Raw genomic sequence first — 17,168 nt, 5'->3', positions numbered from 1 at the left:
GAGGTTTGACCCGCACCAGTAGGTAGCGAAAATGGAGCCGAAGCAAGAGCCGTTTTGAACCGCGACAATGCATGGAGGAGGTCTGCAAACGTGGGGGTCTAGAAGCCTCCCACTGCTCATTTCGACATAGACGCCTCTCCTCCCCGCCGCGGCTGCATCGCTCTCCTCCAGTTCGAGGAGTCGATCATTTGGGGTTTCCCCTCCCCTAGTTCGAGGAGTGGGCACAACTCGAGAAGTGACCCCCCCTCCCCCCCGCAATTCGAGGAGTGGGTTGTTCATGCATAAACGGACACATGGTTTTAACCCAGAGAAAGACGCACAACAGGATGATTCCATGAAAAAGGTAACAATGTTGTTTCTTGGACTATCCTTAGAATACAACATGTTAGTTCCTACTATTGGCAACTCCTTTGGTATGATGCTGGATGAGGAACTAACGCTAGCAGATAGGCTAAAGAAGCATCTAGGCCTTCCCTCTATCCGCCTCTTGGTGTAGGACATCAATAAACTTCCCTCCAAGATCCTCATTCCCGGGAAAAATGGAATGCGAATTGAACAACGCATAGAAGTGATTGGCGCACCGGGGCAATGTTTTGCATGCAAAAAACTTGGTCATTTAAAAAAGAACTGCCCCACAAGACGTATTAAAGATCCTACAAAGGAGGCTTTGGAAGGTCAGGACACCATAAGACATCATAAGCCTCCCCCACCACAACCCGACAAGGCTGTGATGGAATGGCGAGTGGTGGAAAAAACCCATGTCCTTCGGAAAACATCATCGGCACAAAATCCTCTATCGCCTATGAGCCCCAATCGATTTGATATACTACAAGAGCTCCCCCCCACAGACGAGCATTCCCCTAGTTCTTTCTTAAGCCCCAAGGAATGACCTAAGGTGACACCAAGCACACAAGAGAAAGTTCTCGTTAAAGCTTACAAAACAGGGAAGTGAAGACGAATAAGTCATGTAAAGACCTTGTTGAGCGGCAAGCTCAACCGGAGCCGGATCGGCTGAATAAGCCGGAGCCGGTAAGCGAGACGGATCGGGCGAAACGGATCGATATGACGGTTAGCAACCGAACCGGCAAGCAGTGGAGGCCGGGTGCAATCCGTAACCGGAAGTCCAATCGGAAGCCTAGTATAGGATAGACTACTAGGTAGCTATAGTCTTGTAGTAAGTGTCAGATGCTCGTGTGAGCATTGAAGTACATGGTACTTCTGTCAGTCCCAAGAGGACTTGTATAAATAGTGCTACTTAGCACAGTGTGTATACAGAGTCTGAAAATAATTTTGAAATTACGTTCTGCTCTCTCTGTCTCTCTCTGTCTCTCTGTCTCTGTGTGTGTGTTGTTCTCTGTTTTACGCTTCCGCAAACACTCACGTTTTCATGGTATCAGAGTGCAAGGGTTGAGAACCTCTGTTGTAGACATTTAATCTTGAGAAGAAAACCCTAACAGGTCGAAAACAGACACAATAGAAGACATGGATAGAGGCATGGCTACGTCGCTCCCGGTGGAGAAGCTCGATAGGAGCAACTACGCATCCTGGTCTTACAAGATGCACCAGTACCTGCTTGGACACGGGTACTGGAGTTATGTCGAAGGAGCGAATGATGCGGCGCCCGACTCGGCACACAAGGACTTCCCGGTATGGGAATAGGCGGCAAGCAGGGTGATGTACTGCTTCGCGTCCAGTGTCGGCGATCAACTGCTCAGCCACATCCGTGACGCCAAGACACCGAAGGATGCTTGGGGGAACCTAAAAAAGGTTTTCGCCGCAAGCACCATTGCCCGGAAGCTGCAACTCAGACAGGAGTTGAGCAATGTTCGACAAAAGAACATGTCCGTGGCAGACTACACGGGTCGGATAAAGGAGATCTGCGACTCGCTCGCCTCTATCAATGTTACCGTAGAGGAAGACGAGATGGTGCAGGTATGTCTCGGAGGCCTGGCGTCCAAGTTCGGAGCGTTCCGGACTGCGGTGTGTACAAGGGAGAATACCCTCTCATTCTTCGACTTACAGTCGATGCTCCTTGTAGAGGAGAACCACGCCGGTGCATCTACCAGTGCATCCCCGGACAACAGAATGTTGTACACGGGAACAGATCGGCTCCATGGGCGTGGTGGAAGAGGTGGGTCGGCACGCAGTGGAGGCGGCCTGCAAGAGCAGGAACGGAGGTACTATGAGCGTGCCGACAGTAGTTCCGGGACTTCCACAAGCAGGGGGAGTCAAGGCGGTGCCGGAGGCCGGCAAGACAAATCCGCTACGGAATGCTGGTACTGTGGCAAAAAAGGCCACAGGGAAAGCGAGTGCTGGAGAAAGCGTGCCGATTCGGACAAATCCGGATCCGGCAAGACCGGTAAGGATGGCCGGCAAAACTCGCACTACGCAAACGGATCAGGAGGATCCGGAACCGGAAAGGCCGGTAAGGGGCCAGCCTTGGTGATGAATCACAAGGCAAACTCAATGAAGAAGACCACTTCCAAAACGGAGGAAGTGTGGTATGTTGATTCCGGCGCGTCGAACCACATGACGAGCCACAAAGAGTGGTTCTCCTTTCTGGAGAAACCGGATCGACCAGGAGTAGTCGAAACCGGAGACGACACTCCTCACCCAATCGTGCACGTCGGAGAAGTCCCTCTAAGCCACGCCGGACAGAAAGGGAAGCTGATGAACGTATTACACGTTCCGACAATCACGAAGAACCTGGTGTCCGTCGGTCAGATTGTCGACCAGGGGATGCAGGTGCGGTTTACGCACCTTGGGTGCTTCATTGAGGATGAGGGGGAAGTCATTGCGCAAGGGCGCAAAGACGGGAGGATGTTTATCCTCAACACCAATGACTTTGGCACCGCTCTGTTCGCGAAACGACAGAAGGTCGAGTCGGACATCGACCTGTGGCACAAGCGGATAGGCCACGTCAACTACCGGAGGCTTCAAGACCTGCAAACGAAACAAGTCGTTTTCGGTTTGCCGAAGTTTAGCGGCCGGAGAGCCGAAATTTGTGAAGCCTGCCAACTTGGGAAGCAACACCGGCTTCCATTCCCCACCGAACGGAACCGGAGCCGTAACAAGCTCGATCTCATCTATTCGGATGTGTGGGGACCGGCACAAAGTGTAAGCCTTGGCGGGAGCCGATACTTCGTCTCCTTCATCGACGACTATACTCGACATACTTGGATCTACCTCATTGAGCGGAAGAGCGAAGTCTTCGACTGTTTCCGGAGCCTCCAGAAGATGGTGGAACGGGAATCAGAGAGGAAGATCAAATGCCTTCGGTCGGATGGCGGAAAGGAATATTTTTCCGGCCAATTCACTGGTTATCTGCAGCAGAAGGGAATTCGGCGAGAGTTCAGCTGCAGATACACACCGGAGCAAAATGGTGTGGCCGAAAGGAAGAACCGGACACTCGTCGAAGCGGCAAGGGCAATGCTGGAGGAGAAGAGCCTGCCCCGGTTCTACTGGGCGGAGGCGGTCCGGATGGCCGTCTACATACAAAACCGCATTGGTGACAAGGTGTCAGCTCATGAGTTGTATTTCGGGCGCAAGCCGAACTTAAGACACCTTCGGATATTCGGCAACATAGCGTATGTGCATGTGCCGGATCAGAAGCGGAGAAAGCTGGATGCAAAATCGGAAAAATGCATCCTAGTCGGCTATGCTCAAGAGCAAAAGGGGTATAAGTGCTATAACCCCCAGACGAAGGAAGTCCGAGTTAGCCGGGATGTCGAGTTCGATGAATCGGCATCTTGGTACTCCGTACTGACTCCGACTTCCGATCCCGACCCAATGTCGGAAGATCAGGCCAGTGAGCATGAATCAGCCCTGGCAGAGGATGATGAAGCCGAGACTCAAGATGAGAGTCCGGAATCGTTACGGTTGAGTGGACTGAACGAGCGACTGAGTTGGTTGGACCAGTCGGATGAAGAGACGGCAAGTGGTGGAGACTCTGCCGTGCTCTCCCCGCGCAAGGAACCGAGGAAACGATTCACGCGCAAAGAGAAGGGGAAGAGGAAGATGCCAGAATTCGAAACCGGCAACGATGAGTCGGATTGGTGCGTATCCGACTCCGGAAAGGAGAAAGGTGGATCTTCGGCAACGAAGACCGAACTGGCCAAGAAGGGCCTCAAATAAGGTGACGGTGCGTTGCGCCGATCAACCCGCCAGAAGGATCCCGTCATGCGGTACGGGTACAATGAATACATGGCGCATCATTATGCGTACATGACTAAGGTGACAGAAGTGCGTGAGCCGGAGAGCTACGTAGAAGCGGCAAAGGACGCAAATTGGCGTGCCGCTATGGACGAAGAAATGCAGGCACTCGATGCCAACGAAACTTGGGACCTAGTTGATCCTCCCCGTCATTGTAAACCGATCGGATGCAAGTGGGTGTACAAGATCAAGTACAATGCCGACGGTTTTGTTAACCGGTACAAAGCCCGGTTAGTGGCGAAGGGATACGCGCAGACCCACGACATCGACTACGACGAGACCTTCGCTCCTGTGGCGAAGATGACGACGGTTCGTGTGGTACTGGCGGTTGCTGCGGCAAGGGGGTGGCATCTTCACCAGATGGATGTGAAGAACGCCTTCCTTCAAGGAGAGCTTGAAGAAGAAGTCTTTATGACTCAGCCCCCCGGATTTCAATCGGAGATGAACAAATCGGCAGTATGCCGACTGAAGAAGTCGCTTTACAGCTTGAAGCAAGCCCCCCGAGCTTGGAACGCGAAGATCACGCACCGGTTGCGTAAGCTGGGGTTTGCTGTCTCTAAGTAGGACTCTTCGTTGTTCATCCGGCAAAGCTCTGACGGTCCGGTATGTATACTCTTGTATGTGGATGATTTAGTCATCACCGGACCGGGTCTTCCCGAAATCAACCGCGTCAAGTCCCAGTTGTCGGACGCATTCGAAATGAAGGACCTGGGGGACCTTCATTATTTTCTTGGGATCGAAGTGATCCGGACCCCCGATGGCATATTGCTCTCACAACGACATTACGTGTTGAATATGTTGTATAAGTTCGGCATGACGTATTGCCGACCTGTCTCCACACCCCTGGACCGGAACCAGAAGCTCTGTCCCAACTCCGGACCGGCCTGCAATGAGAAACGGTTCCGACAGGTTGTCGGAAGCTTGATCTACTTAACCATCACCCGACCCGACATCAGCTATCCGGTCGGCATGGTAAGTCAGTTCATGCAGAAGCCGACCGTGGAGCACCTTCAGTGCGTGCAACGAATATTACGGTATGTTAGCGGCACTAAGGACCGGGGTCTGCTATACCGGCGAGGTATACCCGAAGAGCTTGTCGGTTACACAGATGCTGACTGGGCCGACGATGCGTCTGATCGCCGCTCCACTTTCGGATACATGTTCTCCATAGGTAGCGCGGCCGTTGCGTGGAGCAGCAAGAAGCAACCCACAGTGGCTTTGTCAAGCACTGAGGCTGAGTACCGGGCCGCTACCGTTGCCACTTGTGAAGCCATCTGGCTTCGACGACTGCTGCGAGACTTGCGGATCGAGGTACCGACCCCGATCCCGATTTACTGCGATACCATGAGCAACCTGCAGCTCGCTAGGAACCCTGTGTTCCATGCTCGCACAAAGCACATCGAGGTGCACTACCACTTCGTGCGTGAGCGGGTCCTGAGCGGTGAAGTTGACCTACGGTATGTTCATACGGATCGGCAAGTTGCCGACATCTTCACCAAGCCGCTCGGATCGGACAAGTTGCAGCACTTTACCGACATGCTTGGTATTCAACATCTCGACGTGCCGCACTTGAGGGGGAGAAGCAAGGGCAAAGTCTCTACTGAAACGGGCAAAGGCCAAAAAACTGTTGAACCCGTCGGTAAGAGGAGAGCCGGAAGAAGAGGAGACAAGAAGATGAAGGAAGCCGAGTCGACGAAGGAAGTCGACACATCCAAACAGGTCGGAGCAAGCAACTGTGAAGAAGAGTTGTGCACTCAGGAAGAGAAGTGCATGCTGTGCGGAGGTCATCACGACGGTACTGACCATGATGTGGAGTCGAATGAAGAATTCGATTTTGATTCACCGGCTGAAGAAGCCGAGAGAAGCATGGAGAAGGCCAAGACTCGGAAGTGGTCCGATGTGGTGAGAGGCCTGAAGCCGGAAGTCGAATCGGAGTGTACCGATTCAGACAAGAGCTGGAACGAGTCGGAGACAGCTGACTCGGATCAACAGATGGATCCGGATGAGTCGGATCGACTGAAGGACAAGGGGACACGGACACAGCGGAAGTCGATGCCATCGTGGGAGAACCGACGGATCGGCAAGCGCAGGAGTCACAACAACGTGAGTGCTAAGATGGGCCTATTGAGCAGACATGCCGACCGAGAGGGTCGAGGCGTGCAGAACCAAAGGGGTCACGGCAAATGGGACCGGACCGGACGAGGAGCGCGAGCAAGGCGGAGTGACGCCAGGAGAAGTCGGTTGGAAGAACCGACTGCCACAGAGGTCGACACTACGACCCCACCTCAGGTTGAGCTTGAGGGGGAGTGTTGAGTGGCAAGCTCAACCGGAGCCGAATCGGCTGAATAAGCCGGAGCCGGTAAGCGAGACGGATCGGGCGAAACGGATCGGTATGACGGTTAGCAACCGAACTGGCAAGCAGTGGAGGCCGGGTGCAATCCGTAACCGGAAGTCCAATCGGAAGCCTAGTATAGGATAGACTACTAGGTAGCTATAGTCTCGTAGTAAGTGTCAGATGCTCGTGTGAACATTGAAGTACATGGTACTTCTGTCAGTCCCAAGAGGACTTGTATAAATAGTGCTACTTAGCACAGTGTGTATACAGAGTCTGAAAATAATTTTGAAATTACGTTCTGCTCTCTCTGTCTCTCTCTGTCTCTTTGTCTCTCTGTGTGTGTTGTTCTCTGTTTTACGCTTCCGCAAACACTCACGTTTTCAGACCTTAATAAGGAGCTTGAGTGGAACTGCACCCAATGCAGAAGCAACAAACCAAGGCAGAAGTGTGAATGGCACGCCTTAAATCATAGTCGTCCCAGACACAAATGAGTGTGCTTCCTCTAGCCAAGGCCTTGAACCACACCCACAAAATGCCTTGAAATGGCTAGGTATAGGGCTCAAGACAGTGGAAAAAATAAGGGTACATGTATTAGCGGTACACAATAACGGAGTTCCGACGACCTCGATCTCCTTTCCACTCTTGCTTCCGACACAGGAAGATTGGTCAAAATCCAAGATTAAAGATACGTTGTCGTGAAGAAAACCGTCCCTTAGCGTAATCGGTGCATAGCGCGCGTGAACCGGCTCTTCACACATGCGCGCCCTTAATGTATATAATAGAGATTAAGTACGTAGGTATATCCTGGGTAGTTAGATTCGGTAGGTAGGACGTAAATGAGGGAGACGGCTCCCTTCTTGACGCTATAAGGGAGAGGGAGACGCAGAAAGAAGGGATCGCGCATTAAGGAGGACGAAGTGCTGTCGGACCGTAACCGAACGCTTCTCCTCTGTTCGTTCTCGATCGCTCTTCTCTGCAGGGTTTCGGGAGGCTCGCGCTGCTTCGAGGAACGCCCGTGTGCTTCCGGCAGCACCTCCACCCTTTTCTCCTTTCATGCGCAAACGAACAGGCATCGGCATCTGTTCGCCGGTCTGTTCGGTTGTAATAGCTCGCGTGCTCTGTTGTGTATTTGTTATTCGTTAATCTACAAAAACTTGTGTCTCCCTGTCTCTGTGTCCATTCGCGTCTTCTGTGTTGACGGGCCGTGCCCCTGTGTTTCTTTGCTCATACGTGACAGGTGTCTCTCTCTCTCTCTTTCCCCTTCTATCACCTGCTCTTCGGTTCAAGACCCCGGTGGTCCCGCCTCGTTTCTCCACGCACACGCGTAGTAACACGACAATGTTATGTAGCCAAGCATCGTGCTTTGTAGCACAAATAAGAGATGAAGAGCTCATGAACGAACTAAAGCAATATTGGCATAACACTGAATTTTGGTGCACCATGGATGAAGAGGGACCTCATCTTTGCCACATCCACCTGCAGACTATCATAGACACCCAACTAACTCCAAGCTTTTTCTATTTCTATGAGAAGCATGAAGGGGTGATTGAAGCTCATAGGATAGCCCACAAACTCCACTCATGGATGTGGACCACTATTCCATCCCTGGAAATGACTGGATGTCTAAATGGTGAGTGCTCCCCACTTATGACCTGCTGTACAAAGCACCAGGAACAACTGGCAATCTCCCACCCCATTGCATGAGTATGAAGATTATAACATCGAACGTGCAAGGACTCAGAAGTAGACTAGACCAGCAAAATAGATGGACATTGAGAAGGGATTTTGAAGAATATTTACTAGGGAGTGGTGTTGACATCATCATGTTGCAAGAACACCACCTCGATAGCACACAGTTAAAGGAAGTTAGAGACCTTCTACCAGGATCATGGCGAACGATTTGGGAGCCAACAATTGGGGAGGATGGAAATCATGGTGGTATTTGCACTTTGATTTGGGAACATCTAGCCCAAGGCTTAATACACCAAGAATCACTTATACCTGGTAGGGCACATTTTTGCACGTTGGCCATCCAAGGGCAACGATGGAACTTCATGAATGTTTATGCTCCATATAGCAGAACAGAAAGGGCAACATTCTGGGACCGCATCTGCCTACAAGTAGTGGGTGCGGAAGAGTGGTGCATTGGAGGGGATTTTAATATGATCAAATCCATTCACGATAGCTCCAACAACAACCCCATAGTTCTACAAGGAAGGGAACATAAGCAATGGGAGAAGCTATGTGTCCACCTTAACCTGCGAGACATTTGGCATTCTGCCAACTTCCAACGGAAAAGGGATTCTCTCCTATTCTCCCGATCAGACGGGCGGAATAGTGGACCCACCCTATCTTGCATTGACCGCATTTATGTGGGGGAGGCTCTAGAAGCAAAGGGAGGGTGATGTCGCATAACTCCAGGCACGATTTTCTCTGACCATTACCCGATAGCTGGTCATTTTCAATTGCACTGGAAATGGGGCCCATTCCAGACTCGCATCCCTCACACTATTTTCACATTTATAGACGTGAAGGACCAACTATCCAACCAATGATCATTACCCGTCAATGGCTCATCAACATCGGACAAACTTTTAGCTAAATTAACAAGAGCTTCTACTCTCCTACATGAGATTGTCAAGACCAGAAGCAAGGATGCTCAGGAGAAGCGACAGAGGACAAAACGGGGACTAATAGCCTTACAATGACTCCAACAGAGATACCCGTCCTGTATTTGGATCGCAGGACAAGTCGCCATGGCCAAACATGAACTTAGCATGGTGGAAAAGGAACTATATGACATGGAGTTTCATGGAAGCATGGCGCGATGGATTCGAGTAGGGGACAAAACCACAAAGGAATTCTTCCGCTCCAAAGGCCCGAGGCACGCTAGAATTGTGATACGCAGCCTCAACCGAGAGGATGGAACGACCACTGAGGATGTCGACGAAATGAGGAATATTGCCGAAAGGTATTACAACTGCCTACTTACCGAAGACATTATAGCTATAGGGGAAGACATAAGAGAAGATATTATCCTCCAAAGCATACCCGAGAAAGTCATGCTGGAAATGAATACATGGCTCATGCGTCCCTCATTGATTTAGATGCCGATAGCTGCCCCGGAATCGACGGTCTCACCCCACACTTTTTCACATGCCTTTGGAGCACTATTAAAGAAGACCTCCTCCAGGCATATCAGGAGATCATCACCTCTAGAAGCATGCCGGAGGAATTTGGATAGGGGATGATACATCTCATTCCTAAAAGTGGTGGGAATGCCAATGACATTAGCAAGTGGTGGCCCATAACTCTTCTCAATACTGTCGATAAGTTGCTCGCAAAAATCGTGGCACGCCGTTTAACACCACTTCTCCCTCAACTCATTCATCCATCCTAGACAGGTTTCGTTAGAAATCAAAGCATCCTAGACAACCTCTTCTCATTCTGGGAAGTAGTAGCCCTTGCCAAGCGTACCAACAACAAGGTTGCGGTGGTGCTACTAGATTTTGAGAAAGCATATGACATGGTATGCTGGAACTTTCTAGAAAGTGTGATGAGGAAACTCGGCTTTCAAGAGACATGGATCAAAGGCATTGTAGGACTTTATAGGAATGGTAGCAGTTGCGTTTTGCTGGCAGGTGAAAGGGGCCCCTTTTTTCGAATATCTTGATCTGTATGGCAGGGATGCCCACTAGCTCCATCCTTATTTCTATTATATGCCGAAGCACTCTCTTGCTTTCTCAACTCGCGACATCTCAACCTATGTGGTCTTCTCATACCTCATTCTCACCAAAGCATCCAGGATATAGAATTTGCAAATGACACAGCAGTTTAGCTGCAAGGGGACTTGGAAAACCTCCAAAAGCTAGAACGTGGGCTAGTTGTATTTTGCAAGAGATCCAACGCCATGATCAATTGGCACAAACCCTGCGCAATATGGCTCTCTTAGGAAACACATCTAGAGTGGCACCCACATCCCGCTTTCAAATGGATCAATCAAGGAGCGAGCACCAAATATTTGGGTTTCCAAATTGGTTTCAACATACTGCCGAAGACTATGATTGCACCCGTTATCCATTCCATTCGACAAAAATTGATACATTGGAGCTCAAAAAAATTGTCGCTAGCGGGTCGCATCATAGTCGCAAATTAGGTACTACTCGCAACAACATGGTACAGTCTATCATGCTGGACAATCTCCAAGGAAAGTATACATCAAATTCAACGACTGGTCCGCAACTACATTTGGTTTGGTAAGGAAGACAATGTAACTCGTGCCAAGGTCGTGTGGCCCATACTCACAACGCGTAAGTCGAGAGGGGGATTGGGTCTTATTGATCCCCTTTCACAATCGAAAGCCTTACTTGCCAAATTTGTGGTGCGAAGACTCCAACCAGGAAATGATTGTTGGAAAATGCTACTGAGGTTACGTTTCGCTTACTTTAGGCCACAAAAAGGGGTTAATTGGGCCCCCCAAATGGGATGGATTCTAAACATGGATCTCAAACCTAGTTTCTCCCGCCAATTGGAGGATAGATTTAGTGCATCCATGTGGAAGGCATGGTGTGACATTCGTCAAGGGCTCAAGTGTGATCAACTGAGATCCGAACTTGCCTGGCTCAGTCAACGTATCCTATGGAACCCATGTCTCAAGGATGAATCTAATCAACTACTAGGATCACCTAAGGGGTTGTCATGGGGATACATTGCAGAAGGTCCAGGAAAAAGTATAGAATGTTGGCGACGGTTTATGTCAACGCCACTACAAGATCAGGTGAACATACTCCATGGAATCAGGGGCGGATGGACTATGAGATCGGAAATCATTAACGCCCTACTAATTAGGGAATCTGCTACTCAAAGGATGACAATGGAGAACAGGATAGGCCACGAGGAGGAGGGATCTCTGATCCCGAGAGGTAGGGGACCACCAGACAGAGTCGAAGGCTCTGAATTGAGAGACACTGAGACACCAACACAGAATAACGCAATTCGAGTACTCGCATATATTGGTCATAAATGGATTGTAGATCCTGATCCGATCAAAGTACAACCCGATTTGCATATATGTACTCATGAAAACACAGGGCTACGTAAGGTCAGTTGGGACCCTTTGCAATGGACATGGCGTGATCCCTACGCGGGGCAAGGAAGCAAACCCATCCCTTTCTTCCAGTTCACAACTAGATTGGGTCGCCACATTCTAGCTGCTCAAATTGCCCGAGAACTGGCTGTTGCGAAGGTCTGGCCCACATTTCAAGTTCCTTGCTTTGACACCGTGGAGATGCAAAAGAGATCGTAGGCATCAGTGAAGAATCCCATTCCCGCGATCACGATCGCGGTGAAGTGGTACCATTGCGGCTTCGCCACGTCCAATGCCGATAATACCTCCAATGTTTGTGATTCGCGTTTTCTGAGACTGGTCGATTGGGATATAAGCTGATCCCAATCACCAAGTTTTGGCAGAAAATCTGGAAACAACAACACGCGAGGCGAATTACCACGTTCCAATGGCTATTAATACATAAGTCCCTACCGGTGGGATCATGGCAACGTGGGAACCTTAGCTCTCCTAATTGTGTAGAGTGCCCACATGCAGTAGAATCAATACGACACACTCTGTGGGACTGCCTAATGTCCCATCAAATATGGTAGGGGGGTTGGCCGCTTGTTACAATTATGCTAGGTGCAAGGCTCAATCAAATGGGGAAATATATGTTGGCTATCATGGCAGACCGCAATTGGAAGATACGAGCATCAGGAGGAGGGGATGACTTTGGTGATAAAAGCACAAGAGGTCCTTTTCTCCTCCAGCGGCAATGTCCACTCCACTCCTCTTAATGACAAATGTCAAGAGGTGTTGGAATTGGTCAACCCAATAACCCTTTGGATTCTATGGAAACAACGATGTAGGCGAGTCTTCTCCAACCAAACCGCACATCCAACAAGGTTACTGCAAGAGATATGGAGTGAAATTGTAGCCACTCTGAAGAGCCAATATGATGGCCTCAAGGGCGGCTCTGAGGGAGTTGAAAGACAACGAATAACCTTCATCCAACAATGGTCGTCCTCTCCCTTTCTTGAGTCAGTGGGCATCCACATAAGATGGAACTATCGCATCCCTTCAGGGATTTGTACATAATCGTCTCATTTGTAAAATTTTATAACTAATGGAAGGAGTTTTTTTTTTGGAAAAAAAAAGAGTGTAAAGAAGGGAAGGATTACTTTTAATCCTTAGGACATGTATAGAATACTACAATACTTGTTACCATAGGATATTATATGGTCAATGTGTCCGGAACAAATTATGCCCTCCCATAAACTATCAGACAATGGGAGTCAGACTCGCCACGTTGGCCACAACTGATGTTCCCTCCACCGGATGATGCCCGAAGTTGGGGTCAAAACAATAAATTGTTTAAACTTATAGGTGCATCCCCTTCAGGAGGCTACAAAGATAATTTAAGGGAAAGGGGGACCGTTGTCTCCACCACCACCATTGCTTTGCTCTCCACCCACTATTGCTAGCTGGTCGTCGCCCACCGCCATCAATTGTTATTGGTTGAACATCACCGTCCACTGTCTGACGGTATCGGTTGTCATCGCCTAACCACCCAAAACTAATTAAATATTTATAATAAAATATAAAATACAAGTAATAATTGATAGATAGTGAGAAAGGCTAAAAAGGTAAATTCTCACTATTTATGAATAGATATATAAGCTAATAATACGAGGGTTTTTTGTGCGCCCGCTAAAATATTTTTCAGTGTGTCTTTTTTCTTGTGCTGTCTTCTGTGTGTTGTTCATCGTTTCCTCTGCAGAAAAACAACAACTCATTCGCTTCCCGTTTCTCTTCCAACAGTGGTATCGGAGCCTGGACTACATGCAAGACATCATTCGTGGTGGGAATCACTCATTTTTCCTTGTCTTTGCCCCTCTGCGTATGCTGTTTTGTCAAGAACTCGTCGAACAGAGGTAATATCTAGTACTTGCTTTTGTAGTAACTCATTTTCAAGCTTTTTTTGGGGGAAATATACCTTTGAAAGGTTGTTTTCTTCTTCTTCTCTAAACCTAGAAACAGAGAGGACTCACTCGTTTCTAGTTTACAAAAGAGAGGACTTGCATTTTTTTTTTCAAATGCTTGCTCACTTGATGCGAGATTGTGACATTGGAAGTTGTGTCTTAATCACATTCCATTTACCTTTGGCTGAGATAAGAGTGAGGTGTTGTTCTTAGGCGAACACACATACATACCTTTGAACACGGTGATAGTTGTACTTGAGACCTACAAGTAAGTAGTGTCCCAACTATCATTAGGTGCTTAGAGTTGCAACTGACTAGGTTTACTTACCACTCAATGGCTTCTGAAATGTCCAAGGTTTCGAGTACCTCACGCGGTGGTTCCTTTAATTCCCATAGAAATCACTCTATGAGTGTAAAAGACCACCTTGAGATCCGTAAATTTGGCGAATCCAACTTCGCCTTGTGGAAGAATAAGATGAGAGATGTTCTGATTCAAACAAGGCAATTAAGGCCATTAGGTGGCAAAGCCAATAGACATGAGGGCATGACCAAGGACGATTGGGAAGAGCTCGATCTCTTGGAAATGTCTAACATAAGATTGCACCTAGCTGACAATGTATACTTCACGGTCTTGGACTATGAGTAAGCCAAAAAGTTATGGACTAAACTGTGCAGTACATACGAAAAAGAGATTGCATCAAATAAAGTTTATCTAATGAGAAAAATTTAGGATCTTCGAATGAAGGACAACGATAGTGTCGCATCTCATTTGAATGATTTTGATGCATTATGGTCACAATTACAGGCTCAGAAAATGACTATGGACGATGAGCTAAAATGTGTATTTCTGTTATGCACTTTGCCTAGCTCATGGGACACATTTTGCACAGCTATTAACGCTAGTGCACCAAATGGGAAATTAGTCTATAATGACATATGTGGAGCACTCTTGGGTGAAGAGATTCGTAGGAAATCTATGATTGCATCACATAATAAAGATGCATATAATGTTTATGATGTTGGTTCTTGCAAGAACCAACACCATGGTAGGAGCCAAACGAGAAATAGTAGTCGAAATAATAGAGGTAGAAGCAAATCTAGGAAGAGAAATATGGAGTGCCATTATTGTCATAAAAAGGGACACCTCAAGAAAGATTGTTATGCCCTGAAAAATAAGGAAAAGGATAATGCTAAATTCAAAGGTGATGGGCATGAAAGACAATCAAGTGGTCCCTCATCCTCGGTGGAAATAGAGGAAGTAAATGTAACATATGATGAGGTAGGCATCTTGGTCTTAGATGATATTAGCACACATGTCGGGGTGAATATGGTTTTTTCTCCATCACATACGTGGTTGTTGGACTCCGATGCATCATTCCATGTGACTCCACATAGAGAGTGGTTCACATGTTATGAAGCCAAGTCACTTGGGAAAGTTAGACTTGGAGATTCACATCAGTATGATGTGATTGGTATTGGAGATATCTCAATGCACTTTAGTGATGGTTCTCATCTTACCATTAAAGATGTAAGCAATGTTCCTCAACTAACTTGTAGACTAATGTCCATTGGTCGGCTTGATGACAACGAATATAAGGTGACATTCGCTTCTGAATCCTTCTTCGTATAACGAAAGGAAATATGATTGTTGCAAAAGGGAACAAATTTGGTTCCCTCTACCCTCTAATTGTTCATAAAAAAGAACGTTTGTTGGCTGTCACAAACCAACCAATGACGAGCATTTGGCATGGCCGTTTAGGCCACATGTTGAGAAATGGCATAGAAAATTTATCTCGTTGTGGCCACTTACCTAAGTTGTCATTCTCTGATTTTGCCTTATGTGAACATTGCCAACATGGTAAGCAAACCAGAAGTGCACATAAGACCAGTGTTAACTCATCCACTAAACCATTGGACCTTGTCCACACGGATGTTTGTGGACCTATACCCACAAGATCTTTGGGTGGTGTGTTGTACTTTGTTACTTTTATTGATGATGCCACTAGGAAAGTTTAGGTTTATCCTATTAAGGGTAAGGATGATGTATACCCTACTTTCAGAAAATGGCTTAGTCCGGTTGAGCTGGGAAAGGACATAAAGCTTAAGGATTTACATTCGGACAATGGAGGTGATTCTAGAGGCATTCAGAGAGAGTTTATAGCTCCTTACACCCTTGTCCAAAACGGTGTGGCTGAGAGGATGAATAGAACAATCTAGGACAAAGTTGTCTCTATGTTACACCATGCAAACCTCTCACAAGGTTTTTGGGCAGAAGTTGTTTTAACATCAGTCCATGTGATTAATCTATCACCGAACACAACCATAGGTCTAAAAGTGGCACAAGATTTGTGGACATGCAAGACACCTTATTATGTTCATCTTAGAGTTTTTGGATGTGAAGCATATGTACACGTTCCAAAAACTCTAAGAAAGAAGTTGGACTATAAATGCAGAAAATGTATTCCTTGGTTATGGAATTGATGGACAATTTGGATATCGCTTATGGGACCCTGACACATGGACTATGGTCAGAAGTAGTGGTGTTGTTTTTTATGAGAACAAAATGCATAAACAGTTCGTAAAGGAGGTAGAAGTGAGAAAGTTTGTGTTTAAAGATATTATGCCTTCTGTTGATGTAAAACAGAAAAACCTTATTGATGTAGATGCTTCTACATGTGGTTGGTCACAAAAAACTGTTATTGGTCAGTATGATGATGCTCAACATAATGATGTGCAAAATGATGATTTTCAACAAAAACATGCTCAAAATGATGATATGCTCAAAATGATGTTTCTCTTGCATAACTTGATAACACGTTCGCGTTCACAAGTGGAAGGATCGCGCATAAATGGAAGGATGTTGAGAATCAAGCTCAACTTGGTCTAGTGTGTGAACTCACCTCGAGACTGAAGAGACACTCCAACGGTCAAGAGTCACCATTATGTCACCACTTTGTATTCTAGCATTTAGTATGAGTCATAGAATCATATTCTATGACACATAACTTATGAGCTTTCACATTCCCCATGCTCCATGAGTCTTGTAGTTAATGAAGAGAGAGGGTGACTATATAAAGCACCCTCCTCCCACCTTGTATGTGTTGTGTCTTTCTCCTTTGTTAATATACTTAACCTTGTGTATAGTCTATGTCTCTCTCTCTATCTCATACACACACACACACACACACACCTATTCCGCTTCACAAGAATCCATCTCTTGATTCTTTACAAAACCGAACCGTTGTCGATTGTTTCTCCAACGGTCAAGAGTCACCATTATGTCACCACTTTGTATTCTAGCATTTAGTATGAGTCATAGAATCATATTCTATGACATATAACTTATGAGCTTTCACATTCCCCATGCTCCATGAGTCTTGTAGTTAATGAAGAGAGAGGGTGACTATATAAAGCACCCTCCTCAGACCTTGTATGTGTGGTGTCTTTCTCCTTTCTTAATATACTTAACCTTGCGTATTCTCTGTGTCTCTCTCTTTCTATCTCATACACACACACACACACACACACACACACACACACACACACAGAGTTCACACCTATTCCGCTTCACAAGAATCCATCTCTTGATTCT

This window comes from Azolla caroliniana, unplaced genomic scaffold, assembly GCF_043228905.1.
Source record: "Azolla caroliniana isolate FFs.n. ecotype wild unplaced genomic scaffold, voAzoCaro1.0.p SCAF_5, whole genome shotgun sequence".
Lineage (NCBI taxonomy): Eukaryota > Viridiplantae > Streptophyta > Polypodiopsida > Salviniales > Salviniaceae > Azolla > Azolla caroliniana.
The sequence above is the reverse complement of the archived record's forward strand: the minus strand, read 5'-3'. Positions refer to the sequence as shown.